The sequence below is a fragment of the Staurois parvus genome, unplaced genomic scaffold, assembly GCF_062004578.1.
Source record: "Staurois parvus isolate SC_StPar_1 unplaced genomic scaffold, SC_StPar_1.0 ptg000217l, whole genome shotgun sequence".
NCBI lineage: Eukaryota > Metazoa > Chordata > Amphibia > Anura > Ranidae > Staurois > Staurois parvus.
Genome location: NW_028318013.1, coordinates 9058771 through 9078249, shown reverse-complemented (window position 1 = coordinate 9078249; position 19479 = coordinate 9058771). Strand labels below are relative to the sequence as shown.

Genomic DNA, 19479 nt, shown 5'->3' with positions numbered 1-19479 from the left:
TTAAAAAGTTCCCCAAGTTGTAATCTACAGTAGACCAAGAAAGGGCAATAAAGGGCATCTAATCCAAGTTTCATACATACAACATTCTACCTAGAATCAGAATTTATTCTGGAAATAAATTTATACATTCTACACATGATAGTGCAAAAAGGCAGACCACTAGAGCGCAAAATTTTAGAACCACTCTTTTAAAGTGGTTCTAAAGTCTAAAGGTTTGTTGTTATTGTTAATGGTTTCTAAATGTATTTACCCATTTTCAGTCTGCCCCAGCCCAGTCATGTGATCTTCCCTATGTCACCCAATGGCAGCTGCAGGTGAGAGCGCCCAGCGACGACTGGTGAAACCTATGTCACCCATAGGTTGCTGGCACTCCTTCCTCTCCCCAGCATATGCTGCTGGCTCACAGGTCAGATAATGACCAGATTGGAGCAGTCTGAAAATAGTTTAGTCAGCATACAGCAGGTAAAAAGTATTGAACATCTCATAATTTTTCTCAGTAAACAGATTTCTAAAAGGTGCTACTGACCTGAATTTTTCACCACGTCAGTAACAACCCATACATACAAAGAAACCAACACAAATAAGTTCAGAAATTAACCACTTTCGGTTGTCTTGTATCTGCGGATGGGCGGCAGATACAAGACCAGTGACGCACCTGTACGTCGGTCTTTTGCCAACACAGGTGGGCATGTCACACTCCCCCCCACGTCCGCTGTGTCCACCGGATACAGCAGAATGAGAATCCTGGTAATTGGGAAACGGCGATCACAATGACAACAAAGCTTTTAGGAATCAATCTGATTCATAAAAGCTTTGCTTCTGTTCCTGGAGAGCTGTGACTGGTCCAAAGCTCTCACATGACACATGGGTCCAATCACAGCACACTGTACCATGTGACCAGCTGTAGCCAATCACAAATCACTATTATATTGAACAGTCATAACAGTTCAAAGCAAGCTTTGCAAAAAAAAAAAAAAAGAAAAAAAATCCCTGATCATCCCCCAGAGTAGTACAATGTTACTATGGTAACATTGCACTACTCTGATGAAAGTATTTTAAAAAAAAAAATGAAAAAAAAAATTCTCCATTTTTTCTAAACTACTTACCACCCACCCACAATGTGCAGGCAAGCAGCAGCTCTGGGCAAAGCGACATAATCTTACATCACTATTTCCGGGTGTGCATGTGTGTGGCCCCTGCTGCCCCCTATGCCGTCCAGGTAGAGAAGAAAGAACACGGTACGGAGTTAAAGCACTGCATTTTACATGCACACGTTAGATTAGCACATTTAACTCTTTGATTGCCCTATTAATCCTTTGTACTAATGGCACTGGCTGGGTGACGGGGTTATCAATGTCAGTATATAGAATTTTTCACTGATCACGATTACTGCCACTAGCGACATCAGACAGCATCAGGGTCAGTTAGCACCCCTTCCAGCCAGGGTCAGCTAGCGTTAGATTGCCAGCCACTATAGGTTGCTGATCACCGCGATTACTAGTATAGGGTTTGTACAGATCAATATATTGATCACAAACAGAACTATACTAGTGCCTGCTTTGTATAGTGTCCCAAAAACCAGTGATAGCAGGACCAGCCCTATTTGCTGCCAGCTCTAGCGTTTAGCCCCTCCGCAGTTTTTCACAGAAGATTTGTATCAATTGTGGGTCAAAGCAATTTATACGCACAATACATCGCCCCCACCCAAGTTCAACTCGTCAGAAAATTTGCATGGAAATCCATCAGTGTTTCTGAATTTAAAACTTTTTTGGGCCTAACCCTCAACATAGGCGTTACAAAAAAGAATGAATTGCAGTTATATTGGTCCAATAACCAAATTCATCATAAGCTCATATTCGTATTATTGTACAGGATTTATATAGCACCAACAGTTTGCGCAGCGCTTTACAATATAAACGGGAGACAACACAGCAACAATACAGTTCAATACAAGAGGGATAGGAGGGCCCTGCTCCTTGGGGCTTACAATCTAGGAGGGAGGGGTGTCATGGAAATTTTCTATTACAGGTTGAACTTTAAAATGTGTCATATATTCGTGTTATTCATATGTCTCTCATGTGGCTTAATTAAAGCTCTGAAGGCTGCAATTAGGCCATGCACATTTACAATGTATATATTGCCGCTACCGACCTGAACTGTATCTGGATGGATGCGTTTTAATAAAGATCGTATCGGGCCCATTCAGATACAGACTGGCACTGTTTAATCTAGGGGATGCTTGTACAGACAATGAACATACTGCTAGGAGCTGATAGCATGGAGGGGGGGTGGGTGTACTGGTTTAACTGGTTTTCAGTATAGGTAAGAGGGAACGTTACATTACGAGCAGGATGGTAACCATAGTGGAGTTTGGAGTGTGACTGTTTGAACTTGTTATCAGTATAAAAGACACCTGTCCACAACCTCAAACAGGTGCCATTGATACAGGTAATGAGTGCAGGACAGAGGAGCCTCTTAAAGAAGAAGGTACAGGTCTGTGAGAGCCAGAAATCTTGCTTGTTTGTAGGTGACCAAATACCTCCTTTCCACCATAATTTGCAAATAAATTCTTTCCAAATTAGCCAATGTGATTGTCTGGATTTATTTTCTCATTTTGTCTCTCATAATTGAGGTCTACCTATGATGCCAATTACAGGCCTCTCTCATCTTTTTAAGTGGGAGAACTTGCACAATTGGTGGCTGACCAAATACTTTTTTGCCCCACTGTATGTGTACTGTATATTGCTGTGTAATTGTCCAGTGTATGCTTTGTCCAAAAGTTTGTTTTATGTAAGAGGTCAGAGGCAATTTTGAGGCTAGTGTCGCAAGGGTTTTCTTTGTTGGTGGCCATTTTTTTGTGACTGCCATGTGTTTCTTCGCCATTTTGTTTTTTAATCACTCGTGAACACGGTTTTGCGAGTTTCGCTTTGAGTTTCAGTAATCTCCATGCAATTTTCTATATGCATTTAACCCACATTGTGTTTTAATCCAAATTTTTACAGTTTTTACAGTTTTGCATTTTTTTATTATTCCATCGTTAATTCCTTTTGGTTCAAGGGGGGGGTTGCCCACGAGGGCAGCACATCTAGCTCTGGGTACGCTACCGCCTTTAATCAAAAGCTTGGTTTAAGTTGTTAAGTTGTTTACCTTTAGCTTTAAACTGATGAGGATGAGTTTGGGGGGGGGGAGGGGGGGGGGGGGGGGGAGTCTACAGAGCCCCTTAAAAGATGGAATAAATGGTCGAAGGGTACCAATACCCTGGAAAGGTACATTTGACGCATGGAGGTTGGAAAAATTCATCTCTGAATTTGAACCACGGATGCAGGCGTCAGAACTAGAGATCACACAGCTATGGCTTCACAGGTCAATCCAATTAGGGAAGCAGGGCATACAAAAACTGGTGTCTGTCCGGAAGAACCAGGTGATGTATACCTGGCCTCCAGAGGGACTAAAACAGGAGGATCCGATGTCAGAGGTGGAGGAAGCTCTTTCAGGGCTGACTCTACTAAGGCAGGCAGGATCAGGGTCTGCTGGGGTTCACGAACAACCAACAGTGGCTGAGATAAGTATAACTGCACCTGTCTCTTCTGCTAGTGACATCACTCTTGACGTACCTTCCGTGTCTTCTGTATCTATGCCTCAGCCTCTACCTCTCCCTTCTTCACCCCAGCTCCTTCTGTTTCCAACTACGAAGTCTTCTCAACAGCCGATTTGCAGACTATCTGCAAATCAAGGGGTATAGACACCCGGTTAAGAAACAGGGCGGATTGCATCAAAGCGCTACGAGCCGCTGATCAGACCCCTGCCCCCCAGCAATACCCTGATCTGAGGGACCTCAAACCTGAAGGTGCAGTAAGCGAGGTGGTTAATCTAAGCCCACCGATGAAGCTGGGCCAGCCCTTTCACTCTTCCCGGACCGAGGCCTATCCAGTCAGGGTGCAGCAATTTGAAGGTCCTCCCAATGCACAGGGGGAGCGGACCTTAGGGGAACGGGTAGTTTGGCATGTCCCCTTCACCCCGGCAGAGATCTGCACTATTCTGGCTGAGCTCCCGGACTATCGGGTCAATCCGAGAAGATTTGCTCGAATGTTTGGACAAAACCAGTTCAGCTATGGTATGAGCGGGTCGGATTGTGCGCAGATCCTGCGGGCAAAAGGTGGGCATGGAAGTGGCCAGTGCAGTGATTGCAGGGTGCTCTATAACCACTCATGAGAAGATGACTTCAGGGGGCAAAGAGTTTTGTGCACAGCTAAAGGCAAAGCTTCCAGAAATATATGGTGCTACCTCTACTACGGACATGATGAAGCTCACTCAGGGTCCATATGAGGAAAGTGCCTGCTTCTGGCGCCGTCTCAAGCAGACGGCACTGGATGCGGATCTGGAAGTTGGACCTGATGCTCCAACTGAAGGGGTAAAGGTGACCGCGACGCACATTGTTGTGGGCCAAATTTTTGGAAGGCATCAATACTAAAATTCGGGAAAGGCTGGTTCTGGCCCGACCCGAATATAATGAGATGTCTATCCCTGCTATCCTTTCCACTCTTGCAGCAATAGAGAGGGAAATGGATAGGAGAAAACAGGACAAGGCCAAAGTTCTTGTGTCCCAGACCCCACATGAAAAACCAAGGGATCTGGGTCACAGGAAGCATAGGCCCCCTCCCAGGTGTTTCCAGTGCCAGCAAACGGGGCACATGAGGAGGAGCTATCCCCAATTACCTAAAGGTCAGTGGCAGTTCATTCCTGATGAGTCCTCCGCCCCTGTCACCACCATGGTAAGTAACTCCTATGAATCCTCATAGGAAGTTGGCAAATCTGTGTCGGCCCAGGTCCATTTTTTTCTCGAGGAATTAAAATATCCCCTCCCTTGCAAAGACAGGACATCCAAGGCAAGGTACCCCTCTCAGGGGAAAGACCAAATACAAGGTAGCCCTCATAACCCCTACTAACCTCACTATCAAACGATGCACTATTCTTAACCCAGCTTCTCTTCTTCCTATGTTGGAAGACGAGAAGGGGGGGGGGGGGGGAGGAGGACAGCAACGACAGTGCTAAATCTTGCAACCCGACTAATACTAACACCTCTTCTGCTAACATGTCTTCTTTTTCCACTACTAACCTCTTTTCCAAAAGGACACGACTGCATTTCTTTGATGGAACTGGAGTCAGCGGCGATCAGCCCCGTGAAGAAAGCGCCACTACCGGAAGTGAAAATTTTTTTCAAAAATCTTTGCGGAGGTATGTAAAGCCCTTCACATCAACCAAGGGCTACACACCCCGTATCACCCCGAAAGTAGCGGTAAGGTTGAACGTCTCAATGGAATCCTTAAAAACAGGATCTCCAAAATCATGGCCAATACACAAAAACCTTGGCCTGAGTGTCTCCCCATTGCCCTCTATTCCTCCCGGAATGCCCCTTGGCAACCACATGGGCTGTCACCCTACGAGGTGTTGTTTGGGGGACCTCCCAAAACAGGGTTGTACTTTCCTCAACAGTTGTTGTCTTTGCATTCACAGCTTACAGGTTACGTGCAATCTCTGCAACGGGAGCTGCAGAAGATACACCATCGGGTTCGCGAATCGCTCCCGGATCCAAATGCAATAATGGGTGTTCTTTCTATTGAGCCAGGTGATTGGGTCGTCCTAAAGAAACATCAAAGAACCGGACTCGAGCCACGATTCACCGGACCATACCAAGTCCAGCTGACGACACCTACCTCACTCAAGCTCGAGGGACGAGACAACTGGGTGCACGCAAGCCACTGCAAGAAGCTTTTCAGCTACACCAGAGAATGAGGGGTGTCATTTTCCTTGTTCTTTTTGTTTGTATGTCTTACATGTGTGTGAACGGAGGAAAAGATGGCAGATACCCCAACCTTTTATTTAAAATGCATCTGCGATTAGCCAGAACCACCAACAAAACCAACTGTTGGGTATGCTCTAAGCCTCCACCCAGTCATCACATGTCCGCAATGGCCGCTGTTCATGCCCTATATGACATCTGTATCGGCATGAAAAAGCAAGGGACCCCTGGTCAGCCCCCACATAGACATTTGTCTGTAGAACTTAATGACACATTTTTAGCAGGTAACATCAGTTTCAGGACCAATATTCGCTCTAGCTCCTGTAGGGCCCTCGTCAGTCCATTATGGGTAACTGGGCAGCTAGGCAGCCCTCAGGTGTGCTTTAACATCAGCTTTCGCACAGGTAACAAGTTTGTTGGGACTACCACCTGTGAGGGAGGTATAACTGTCAATCTGACTAACCAGACTTCCCTTCTGAGTAACCACACTGACCGACCAGACGTTTGTTGGAAGGACGGATGTGATGTGCAGACTGAGGGAGCAATCCCCCAGTCTGTGCAACTGTTACTCAGTGCCAGAGGCCGAACAAAGAACTCCTCCTGCTCTGCGTGGTTCAGCAGCCTATAGAACATTTCCCCAGAACGCGAAAGGTTCGTGTGCCCTCAAAGCTAGTCCCCGCATCCTATGTAGTAATGGATCATGAAGAGTTGATGGTCCACAAGAAGGTAGGGATGGCAGGGAGACTTCGCAGGGAGCTGTTCTCTGAGGGCGACCAGGCATGGGCTTGGTTCCCCTCATGGACAGGTTGGGGAATAGAACTTATGAAGCGCCTGAACAATTTTTCTGTCATCGTGGATAGTATGTTTAATGAGACCGTAGAGGCTGTCAGAGAAATTGCCCAAGAACAACGGCAGATGGGAATTTTAGTGCTTCAGGAGAAGATGGCCCTTGATTACCTTTTAGCCGCCAAAGGGGGGCTCTGTGAGTTCATCGGAGAGGATTGTTGTACTTGGATAGAAGATACCGATGACAAGGTCCAGGCCCATATGGACAAAGTTAGTGAACTACAGGGAAGATCTAGAGCTATAGCTAGTGAGGGTTGGCATCCTTTCAAGGGTTTGGGAGGATTGGGAGATTTCCTGTTATCCATCGGATCTTGGTTGAAGGAAGTGGAAGTGTATGTCCTGATGCTTCTCTTTTTCCTTTGCCTTTTGTATGCCGCGGTGAGATGTTCCTGGTGCCTCATCAACCGTGTAAGCCAAGCTCGGGCAGACGACCACATCTCCATGCCTGCTCCTGGGATCCCACTCCAACCACTGATCGGAGGAAGACCTCACCAACCAGCCACCTTCTCTGCAGCTTACTTCCTGGCTTTCCTCTAATTTATCTCCCTGAAGACCATGTTCTCCAAGACCTCCAAGCAAGCTTCAAGCCTCATTGTTGTTTGTGTCCGCTTTTTGGAAAACCGTCTGGGTCGAGACCAGCCTTGTGTGGCCCTGTCTGCAGGGGCAATTTGAGAATCTGCTGCTGGATCTCCCCGGACCACCGTGGGATCACAAGCCTTATTTATACCACAAGTCTGGTTCCATTTGCCGGAAGTTTGAAAAAGTTCTGTTTGTGGTTTTTGCAAGAGCCTTCCTTTAGTGAAGGCTCCAATGCTCGAGGATCATCGCTTCAATCAAGCCTGTTTGCGTCGAGTCTGCGTTGGATCTTGTTGTTTCAGGTACCCCGTGGAGCTTTATTCTCAGAGACAACTACAGGAACTCTGGTCCAAGACCAACTCTTTAAGGTTTTGAGACTACACCCATCAAGCTGAAGAAGATCAAGAAGGGACACAAGGAGAATATGATAAAACAGGAGGGAATGTCATGGAAATTTTCTATTACAGGTTGAACTTTAAATGTGTCATATATTAGTGTTATTCATATGTCTCTCGAGTGGCTTAAAGCTCTGAAGGCTGCAATTAGGCCATGCGCATTTAAATGTATATATTACAGTACTCAGCTCAGTAATGGATGAGATGGCAGATCTGCGCTTATAGACTGGCGTGTATGCCACCACGGCATTTGATGCGAATGCTGCCGGCGGTAGGCCGTGGGCCTGTATCCACATATCAGCAGCATAGTACCACATGGACTTCGTATGGCCAGGCGCCGGGCAGTGCGAACTCCGTGTGTGGGCTCATGTATATCTCTACAAGCCGCAACCAACCTGAACTGTATCTGGATGGATGTGTTTTAATAAAGATCGTATCGGGCCCATTCAGATACAGACTAGCACTGTTTAATCTAGGGGATGCTTGTACAGACAATGAACATCCTGCTAGGAGCTGATAGCATGTAAATGATGGGAAACTTGCTCTCCAAAGAGAGCTTACCGGGAAGGGGGGGGGGGGTGTCTGGTTTAACTGGTTTTCAGTATAGGTAAGAGGGAACGTTACACTCTGAGCAGGATGGACATTCTCGTGTATGGACACTCCCTATACATTGTTCTGTGGGAGGGGATTGACCTGACCCCCGTGCGGGGGGGGGCGTGTGTTTTTGTAAGATAATAAAACAGGAGTCTGGGGTTAGAGCTAGACAGAGTAGATTCGAACTTCAACCTGAGAGTGTCGTCTGATCATTCCTGGGCCACGGGAGCTCCATTTTCCCCACATCTCAAGAGAGCTAAACCTTTGCACACCAGTTGGAGGCGCAGGAATCGTGGAGTTAAGCTGCAGTCGCAGTAAGTGAAGTTCGCACAGCTTTATGGGGGATTGCTGCGCATCCAACTGCGGGTACTCACGGTAAGGAGAAATTCGTTGAAAGCGAATTTCCAAGACAGGGGCTAATGGTACAAAAAAGGTAATAACTGTGGGGGATGGACTGGGTGGAAGAGTAGAAGATTCCATTACTAGCTGAGGGCAGGATAGGCCTCCCTGAAGAGATAGGTTTTCAGAGATCGCCTAAAAGTGAGCAGAGTAGGCGATAGTCTGATAAATTGGGGTAGATAATTCCAGAGGATGGGGGAAGCTCTGGAGAAGTCCTGGAGACGAGCATGGGAGGAGGAGACAAGGGAGATAGAGAGTGGGAGGTCTTGCGAGGAGCAGAGTATGGTTTGGGTGATATTTAGAGACAAGATCGTTGATTTAATTTGGGGCTGAGTTATAAATGGCTTTATACGTTATTGTTAATGTTTTGAATTTTATCCGTTGGGCAACGGGAAGCCAGTGGAGGGATTGGCAGAGAGGGGTGGCAGATACAGAATGGTTAGTAAGGTGGATGAGTCTGGCAGCAGCGTTCATGATAGACTGAAGAGGGGATAGCCTGCAATGAGGTAGGCCAATGAGGAGGGAGTTACAATAGTCAAGGCGAGATATAACAAGGGAGTGAATAAGTTGCTTACTGGTTTCCGAGGTTAGGAACAGGCATATCTTGGAGATGTTGCGGGGGTGAAGTCTACAAGATTTGAACAGTGATTGGATTTGCGGCTGAAAGGACAGATGGGAGTCTAGGATTACACCTAGTACCCTGGCATGAGGGGAGGGACTGATGATTATGTTATTGATCTTGATGGAGAAGTCAGGGGAGGGGGCACGGGCTGGGGGGAATACTAAGAGCTCAGTTTTGGAAAGATGGAGTTTGAAGAAGTGGAGTGACATCCATGCCGATATGTCACTTAGTAAATTAGTATGCAAGAGGAGACTGAAGGGGTGAGGTGAGGGGTAGAAAGATAGATTTGTGTGTCATCAGCATAGAGATGGTACTTAAAGCCATGGGAGTTTTTCAAGGGACCAAGGGAGGAGGTGTAGATGGAGAAGGGGTCCAAGGACAGAACCTTGAGGGACCCCTACAGAGAGAGAGTGAAGAGAAGGAGGCAGCGTTATAGGTAATGCTGAAGGAGCGCTGTGATAGGTAGGAGGAGAACCAGGAGAGAACAGAGTCTCTGAGGCCAAGAGAGTGGAATTTTTTGGAGGAGGAGGGGATGGTCAACCGTATCAAAAGCCGCAGAGAGGTCAAGTAGTAAGAGTATGGAGTAGTGGCCATTGGTTTTAGCAGTTAGTAGATCATTAGTGAGTTTTAGTAGGGCAGTTTCAGTGGAGTGTAGTGAGCGAAAGCCAGACTGTAAAGAGTCAAGATGGTTGTTGTTGGTGAGGTGGGAGCTCAGGCGAATGTAGACTAAATGTTCTAGGAGTTTAAAAGGTAAATGGCAGCAGGGAGATGGGTCTTAAGTTGTTCAGGTTGGTGGAGTCCAGGGAGGGCTTTTTAAGTATGGGAGTGATGTGCGCATGCTTTAGAGGGGAGGGGAAGGCACCAGTAGAGCGGGAAAGATTGAAGATGTGAGTGAGGGAGCATAGGATGGAAGAAGAGGGTGACCGTAGTAGTTGTGAGGGGACAGGATCCAGGGGGGCAGGTAGTGAGCCGGGCTTCTGAGAAAACCTTAGTGACCTCTTCGGTAGTAGCAAGGTCAAAAGAGTAAAAAGTGTTGAGGGAGGTTTAGCATAAGGTATGCTAAGTGGGATGAATGTCTGTGCAGTGGCGATGCCCCTACGAATTGTGTCAATCTTTTTTTTATTAAATTATTTGCAATCTCGTGAGCAGTGAGTGAGGTACTGGGTGGAGGTGGAGAAAGTAGAGAGTTAAAAGTAGAGAAGAGACGACGAGGACTGGATGACAAGGTATTAATAAGAGTGACAAAGTAGGCTTGTTTGGCAGCATGAAGGGAGGACTTGTATGTTACGAAAGCAGATTTATATAGGGTGAACGCTTGTTGAGATTTGGTTTTACGCCACAATCGCTCCAGCGCACGACTATGTCGTTTAAGATTTCTGGTGCCGTCAGTCTGCCAAGGTTGTAATGGTGGGGGCCTGATGCTTCGTGTTGTTAGAGGAGCAAGTGAGTCTAATGTGGATGAAAGCGAACTGCTGTAGACAGCAGTGGCCAGGTCATGTATATGTAAAGGCAGGCATTCCGATACTTTTGGCAATATAGTGTATATACCAATCATGGACCAGCAAGGTACTGGTATATCACTGGACTTTAACTGGTTATATGGGGATGATGCCTGCAGTCACAGGCATCACCCTGGTATAGTTTTGTTCAGCTGGCAGTTGACTCATGTAAAAACAATCCTAGCCACTAATTAGCAGCTGGATCACTTTTACAAGCAGTGGGAAGGGACTCTCCCCACCCCTCTGGCTGTCTTCCAAGGTTTTCTTGGGCTCTCCTGTCCCACAAATGCAACCGCCAGTTGCACTGGCTGACAATAGAGCTGATCAGAGACTGGAATGCCTCCGATCATCTCTATGGTCTAAGAAACCGGAATCTATAAGCATTTCAACATTTCCATTTCGCCAGATATAAACAGTGCCATTTTAAAATTGGGAAAGCACCTGATCACACATATCTTGGTGTGATCAGATGCTTTAAGGGCAGAGAAGATCTAGAGTTTAATAGATCCCAGATTTCTCAGAAAAGAGTACCTTGCACTGCCTATTGCAATCACAGGGGAGATTTACATTCCTTGTGATAAAAATAGGATAGTGTAAAAATAATAAAAAGCAAAATAATAACAAAAAAACTACTCACCCTCACCACCATGCTCGGCCGCAAAAGCAAACGCAAGTGGTGGTTGCATGGTGATATGTAAAACAGATTGCACCATGCAAGCGAGGTATCACCGCGAATGTCAGATCGAGGGTAGTAATACTCCTCCTCCCATGCTCATCTCCAGAGCTACCCCCATCCTCTGGAACGCTCTACCCCAATTTATCAGACTATCACCTACTCTGCTCACTTTTAGGCGATCTCTGAAAACCTTTCTTCAAGGAAGCCTATCCTGCCCTCAGCTAATAATGGAATCTTCTATTCCTCCTACCAGTCCATCCCCACAGTTATTACCTTTTGTATCACTAGCCCCTCCCTCCTAGATTGTAAGCTCCAAGGAGCAGGACCGTTCTAAGCCTCTTGTATTGAACTGTATTGTTGGTGTGTTGTCTCCCATTATATTGTAAAGCGCTGAGCAAACTGTTGGCGCTATATAAATCTTGTATTATAATAATAATAAACCTCCTGTATAAATCTAAAGTGGTAACCTGGAAAGGCTTTTAAAGCATCACCTATGGATATTAAAAATGTACGTAATTTGTCGCCATTGCATGGGCAAGTGCAGTTCTAAAACATGCATCAAACAATTGAGCAATATATTGTGCTTTTGTGCATTAAAATTCAAAAAAGTGTTTTTTCCCAAAAATTTGCGTTTGAATAATCAATGCACAAATACTGGGTGACAAAATGTCAACATCGACACAATTCTAACTATTTTGTCTCTATACACATTTGGTCCCTTAACAAGTGGGAGGCACATATGCAAACTGTTGTAATTCCTACATCGTTCACCTGTTTGGATTTAAATACCCTCAAATTAAAGCTGACAGTCTGCAGTTAAAGCACATCTTGTTCGTTTCATTTCAAATCCATTGTGGTGGTGTATAGAGCCAAAAATTGTAGAATTGTGTCGATGTCCCAATATTTATGGACCTGACTGTATATAGTTGTGTTCAAAATAATAGCAGTCAGACATCACTAACCTGATCAATCACTGTTTTTGGTAGAAATGATATTTCTACATGGCAAATAATTTACTAGCAGGTGTAGTAAAGTAATAGAAATCCAACAGACCCAACAGTCATGACATGCATGCTGCTGATTCTGTGTAATTGAATCAATAATTGAAAGGAGCATGTTCAAAATAATAGCAGTGTGGAGTTCTATTAGTGAGGTCATTCATTCTTTGAAAAACAGGTGGAAATTATTGCCCTTATTTAAGGAAGGAAGGCAGCAAATGTTGTACATGCCGGTTACAGTGCATTTTTCTCTGAAATTCTGAGGAAAATGGGTCGTTCCAGACATTGTTCAGAAGAACAGCGTACCTCGATTAAAAAGTTGTTTGGAGAGGGGAAAACATATAAAAGAAGAAGTGCAGAAAATGATAGGCTGCTCAGCTAAAATGATCGCCAATGCTTTAAAATGGCAACCAAAACCTGAAAGACGTGGAAGAAAGCGAAAAACTACCATTTGAATGGATAGAAGAATAGCCAAAATGGCAATGACTCAGCCAACAATCAGCTCCAGGAAGATCAAAGAAGGTCTAAAAAGTTACCTGTGAGTACTGTTACAATTAGAAGACACCTATGTGAAGCCAAGCTATCTGCAAGAAGCCCCCGCAAAGTCCCACTGTTGAAAAAAAAGACATGTGCTGAAGAGGTTACAATTTGCAAAGAGCACATTGACTGGCCTAAAGAGAAATGGCGCAACATTTTGTGGACTGATGAAAGTAAGATTGTTCTTTTTGGGTCTAGTGGCCGGAGACAGCTTGTCAGACGACCCCCAAACACTGAATTCAAGCCACAGTACACTGTGAAGACAGTGAAGCATGGTTGCGCAAGCATCATGATATGGGGATGTTTCTCATACTGCGGTGTCGGGCCTATTTATTGCATACCAGGGATCATGGATCAGTTTGAATACATCAGAATACTTGAAGAGGTCATGCTGCCTTATGCTGAAGAGGAAATGCCCTTAAAATGGGTGTTCCAACAAGACAACGACCCCAAACACACCGGTAAACATGCAACATCTTAGTTTCAGACCAACAAGATTGATGTTGTGGAGTGGCCAGCCCAATCACCAGATATTAATCCAATAGAAAACTTGTGGGGTGACATCAAAAATGCAGTTTCTGAGGCAAAACCAAGAAATAGAGAAGAACTGTGGAATGTAGTCCAATCATCCTGGGCTGGTATACCTGTTCACAGGTGTCAGAAGTTGGTTGACTCCATGCAACACAGATGTACAGCAGTTCTCAGAAACAGTGCTTATACAACTAAATATTAAGTGATTGAAAAATGTTTGAAGATTTTACTTTCCTTTGAGTTTATATAGTGAATGTTTGAGTTTGTAAAGAAGAATACAAACACTGCTATTTTTTTGAACAGTCGAATATTCACTTTTCTTCAATTTTTTTTTAGAGGAACAAAACCAAATTTGATATATCTTTCATGTTTTGATTTGGAATAGAATGTGTCGTGTTCCCAATGCATTTGTGTGTATGGAAATAAAAGCTATTAGAAGGATTTTGAGCTTTATTCAACACAGTGCTATTATTTTGAACACAACTGTAATCTCTCTCTCTCTCTCTCTCTCTCTCTCTCTCTATCTATATCTATATCTATCTCTATCTATCCGAAAGTAAAACATTTTTACTCAACATTTTCTGCCTTTTTTTCGTTAATATCACAAAATATCCTTTGGTGATCACATACCACCAAAAGAAAGCTCTATTTGTGTGAAATAAAAGGACATAAATTTTGTTTGGGTACAAAGTTGCATGACAGCACAATAACCAACTGAAATAGCGCACAGCCGAATAGCAAAACCTGGCCTGGTCATTAGGGGGGTAAATCTTCTGGGGGGCAAGTGGTTACATTATGTGTACTAAAATGGAATGATACAAGGAAAAAGTATTGAACACATGAAGATAGGGAGGCAAAAAAGAAAGGCATAGAAAGCCAAGACACCAGCTGAAATCTATCAATAATTAGAAAGCAATCTTGCCCCTTACCAGTGCAAATTAGTATTAGTTGGTTCAGTTTTAATTGATGGCCTATAAAAAGGTGTCATTACCAAGGTGTCACACAAGAAACTTCTCATTATGGGTAAAAGCAAAGAGCTCGCTCAAAACCTTTGCAACCTTATTGTTGCAAAACATACTGATGCTGTTGGTTACAGAAGGATTTCTAAACTTCTGAATGTTCCAGTGCGCACTATTGGGGTCATAATCCAGAAGTGGAAAGAACATTTCATAAACTGGCCACAACTAGGTGCTCTCACAAGATTGGACAGAGAAATTTAAGAAATTAGCAGAAGTGTTGTCCAAGAGCCAAGGACCACTTGTGGAGAGCTTCAGAAAGACCTGGAAATAACAGGAACAATTGTTTCAAAGAAAACAATAAGTAATGCACTCATGTCCTGTATGCACACTCACCATGCAAGACTACATTGCTGAAGAAAAAGCATGTTTAAGCTCATTTAAAGTTTGCTGCACAACATTCAGACAAGCCTGTGAAATACTGGGAGAATATAGTCTGGTGAGATGAGACCAAAATTGAACTCTTTGGAAGCCATAATATACACCGTTTTTGGAGGTCAAATGGCACTGCACATCACCCCAAAAATACCATACCAACAGTGGAGTTTGGAGGTGGGAACAGCATGGCGTGAGGCTGTTTTTCAGCATACGGTACTGGCAAACTTTGTTTTACTGAAGGAAGGATGAATGGAAAAATGTACCAAGACATTCTTGATAGGAATCAGCTGCCGTCTATGAGGATGATGAAGATGAAACAAGGGTGGACATTTTAGCAAGACAACGATCCCAAACACAAAGCCAAGGAAACTCAATTGGTTTCATAGAAAGAAAATAAAGCTGCTAGAATGACCCAATCACCTGACTTGAATCCAACAGAAAATCATAACTGAGCAATGCATGTGACTAGTCTTTCCATACAGGAGGCGTCTTGAAGCTGTCATTACCAACAAAGGATTTTGTACCAAGTAATAAATAAAATTTCAGTTAGCGTGTTCAATACTTTTTCCCTGTGTCATTCCATCTTATTACACATAATTTATGAACTTATTTGTTTTGGTTTCTTTGTATGTATGGATTGCATGGGCTGTTACTGACATGTGGAGAAAATGTCATGTCAACAGCACCTATAGAAATAGATTTACTGAGAAAAATAGTGACGTGGTCAATACTTTTTTTACCCGCTGCAGGTGTTGAGGGTGGGGGGCAATTTTTAAGGCTAGTTAGGTTTAAGCTGGAATTCTACCTTAATCTTTCTGCAGTGATTGTCAGTGGTAGTTTTATTTCAAAATACCCTCGCTACTAGTGGGCACTGTATGTTATTTAAAGCTTTTATGTTTCATTGATTACCAGTGGCAGTGTTTATTAAAGAGTTACTAAACCCAAAACAGTAAAATCAGTCTGTATATGCAGTAAAGCATGCTTGTTCTACTCACTGTGGAACCTAAGGGGTTAATCCTCTGCATTGTGTAAAAAGGCAGTGTCATCCTGCCTTCTCTGCTCCTCCTCTTGTTCAAAGGCTGAGACAGACTGAACCATAGCCATTCTGCACATGCTCAGTATAGTGTGTATTGCTAGAGGTTTTTTTTTTTTTGTGGGAGTGCATGTGATCAGCACAGGGCCAAACAGCATTGTCCAGACAGAGGTCAGGGGTTTTGCATCCTCCTAGAGCAGAAAGAAAACTCTTCCTACAAGCATTAACATGTGCTCTGCTGAACACAAGCCTGCTCTAACTCCTGATGAGAAAAGGTATTTAGCAGTTTACATTTACTAAAATAATTGCACTTCCATGTTCTGTGGGAGACCAGATATAGTGAATGCAGGGTCTTGGGTTTAGAAACACTTTACAACTCCAAGTTGCAAAGGGGTTAATTAACGCTGACACTGGTGCAACTTATGTAGTGCAAAAGGGTTAATTGCCATCGGTCACCAATGCATCAGTAACAGCACATTAACCCCTAACGCTGCACATTAGGAATGTTATTAATGAATCCCTCCACCCCCCATCACTATTCTTGGCCACATGTTACAATCTGATGGTAAACAAAAGGTTCTAAAAGGAGATAAAATAAAGAGGCGATAACATGTAAGCTGTATTGGCACACGGCTGCAGCTCTGCAAGTGTGCACAGTGTGTTCTAGGCATCGGGGGTGATCTGTGTGCACTGATGAGCATTTTCAGATACGGGACTTAAGTTTGCCTCAGCTTTACATTTTGTAGACGGTACAGGTGGAAGGTGCAGTCAGCAGCTGGCGGCATGTAGGGTCGAGATCCACCTGTCAGGTGGCCTCAATAGACAAGCTGCCGACTCCTGCGTTAAGGCAAAAAATATTCCACTGTGTCCTAAACACTTACCCAACTCCTGTATTGATCCAGTGCTGTGCCCGGCTGCAGGTCTTCTCTCCCTCTTCCTAGTCTCACGCACTTTGCCTAGAACAGCAGGATCTATTGGCTGCTGCCATCAGTTAAATCCAGTGAGCAGAGGGCGGGGACAGGACCAGCTATGCTGCAACACACAGCCTGGCTTTGAGCCAAAAAAAAGAAGGGATATGAAAAGAGATTCACAAAAAGTGGTTACATAGTGGACAGAATGCGATACTCAAAGTAATTCCAAAAATTATGCTTTATTACACAATACACGTGGACAAATGAGGTAAATACCTCAGTTCACCATCACCTCAGTATGAGATAATACATACAGACCTAAAAACATAAAATCAAACGTCAGGACCAGTCTAAGTAGTAAAATGCTGCAGACATAGTGACAATTGTCTAATACATTTGCAGCACCGACAAAAAGGTTATACCGCCAAACAGGAGGTATATCAAAAAATTGTACCAAAATAGGCATAGCGTGCAGTGCAATGAATGGCTGATAACAAGTACCAAGTAATAGATATAATTGCCCATGGACCTAAACAGGTAATGTGGGCTTAAATACATATATATGTAGAGATGCGGTTGGCCTCTATGATGGCCAAATGAGGCAATAACAATGAGTAATGGCAAGAGTAGGTGGTAGAACATCAAGCAGCAATATATATGTCCATAATACTATGTAAAATGAGCTGAACATCATGCTTCACCATATAAAGGTGCGTGGCACCCTACACTTATTACAAGGCACGGATGGTCCAGCACTCTATATCACAACATCAATATTAAGGTGGTCCATAGCCCGCATGTTGCGGTGAAGAAACCCCTTAAGGCAGGGACCGCCAGGTCTACTATATTGAGGAAGCCAAGTGGTGACCTGTATACGGTTTATTCAGCTCATTTTACATAGAATATCAAGCAGCAATATATATGTCCATAATACTACCACCTACTCTTGCCATTTTTTGATATACCTCCTGTTTGGCGGTGTAACCTTTGTGTCGGTGCTGCAAATGTATTAGACAATTGTCACTATGTCTGCAGCACTATACTACTTAGACCGGTCCTTACGTTTGATTTTATATGTTTTTAGGTCTGTCTATGTATTCTCATATTGAGGTGATGGTGAACTGAGGTGTTTACCTCATTTGTCCACATGTGTATTATGTAATAAAGCATAATTTTTGGAATTACTTTGAGTATCACATTCTGTCCACTATGTAACCACTTTTTGTGAATCTCTTTTCACATCCCTTCTTTTTTGTTGCATGTTTTTTGGTTATTGGGCAGATAATTTACATCTAGTGATGCATGATATCTATAAGCCTCTAGGTTTTCTCTATTTTACTGGCTTTTAGCCAGCCTGCACATTTGCCCCCATAGTAAGCTGCTTGCTATGGGGGAAGACAAAGAGAAAGACCCAAGATCATTGGAGGGGGACCCCAAAAGAGGATCAGGACTGCTCTGTGCAATACCATTGCTCAGAGCAGATAAGCATATTTTTTTTTTTTTTTTCGTTAAAATAAAACTTTTACGCTCAGTTCAAAACTCAAGGTACTCAAAAATTGTATTCTAGTCAACCAGTCTGAATAAATAGTAAAACAAAAAGTAATCCGAATATGGAAAGCATTTTAACTGCTTCCTCGCTACCCTATAGCAGAAATACTGCTACACAGCTGTTGAGAATCAAGTATACATACACAATTTGCATTTCCAGGTAGAGAACTTGTGTGCCGCCCTACCCACGGTCTTTGTCAGAGATTACCTGCCGAGACCCGGCGATCACTGAGAAACAGTGACAGGGAAGAGACCTGTGAACACTATAGGTCTCTCTTGCCAGCAATAACATGTTGCTGTGTATTTCTCTGCACAGCAGAGGAATACACAGCAGCATGTTTCCCTAATAAAAAAACACTCAGCAAAACAGCACAGTTAACCCTTTGATCACCCCCAGATATTAATCCTTTCCTGCTCAGTGTCATTAGCAATAATCACTGTATTAGTGTCATTGGGATGTCAGTGCCAGTTAGTCAATTCCCACCCAGTGTCAGAATGCCCGCCACAGTCCCACCAAGTCGTTGACCGCCACCATTACTAGTAAAAAAAAAAAAAATTTAAAGTAAAAACTTCAGTATATATACACTGCCATTTGTAGACTAACTTTTACGTAAACCAATAATTTATATGTATTGGAGTTTTGTTTTTTTTTTAAGCAAAAGACATATAGCAGAATACATTTTCGCCTAAATTTATGATGAAATTTGATTTTTAACAGGTTTCAAAGCAAAAAATATTGTTTTCCCCCCCAAACTATCAGTCTTTGTAGCGCAAAAAAAACAAAACAAAACAAAAACACTATGGCAACATTGTACTACACTTTGGGGATAGTGTAATATTAAAAACAAAAAATCTTTACGGTACGGTCACCAGTCAGTGTCCCTGATCACCGCCTCACCAGTTATATGATGAGTCTGTACTGCACTGGTGACAGTATATAAAAAAAATAAAACATTTATGAAAATGATTGTTTTAATTTCTGCATTTTCCAAAAAATAACAACAAAAAAATTACAACTTCAAAAAACTCACCATTCTTCTTATGAAATAAGTCGGACTGTCTACTTTGCAAAAAGGGGGCATTTGGGGGAAATCTGTACTGTTCTGACATTTTTGGGCCT

General features: G+C 43.5%; 1 protein-coding gene across 5 annotated transcripts in view; it reads right to left on the bottom strand.

Annotated features, from left to right (window-relative positions):
• The window catches only part of MARF1 (meiosis regulator and mRNA stability factor 1), a 243654-nt gene that overhangs the window by 3178 nt on the left and 220997 nt on the right, over positions 1 to 19479 (bottom strand). The window lies entirely within an intron of this gene.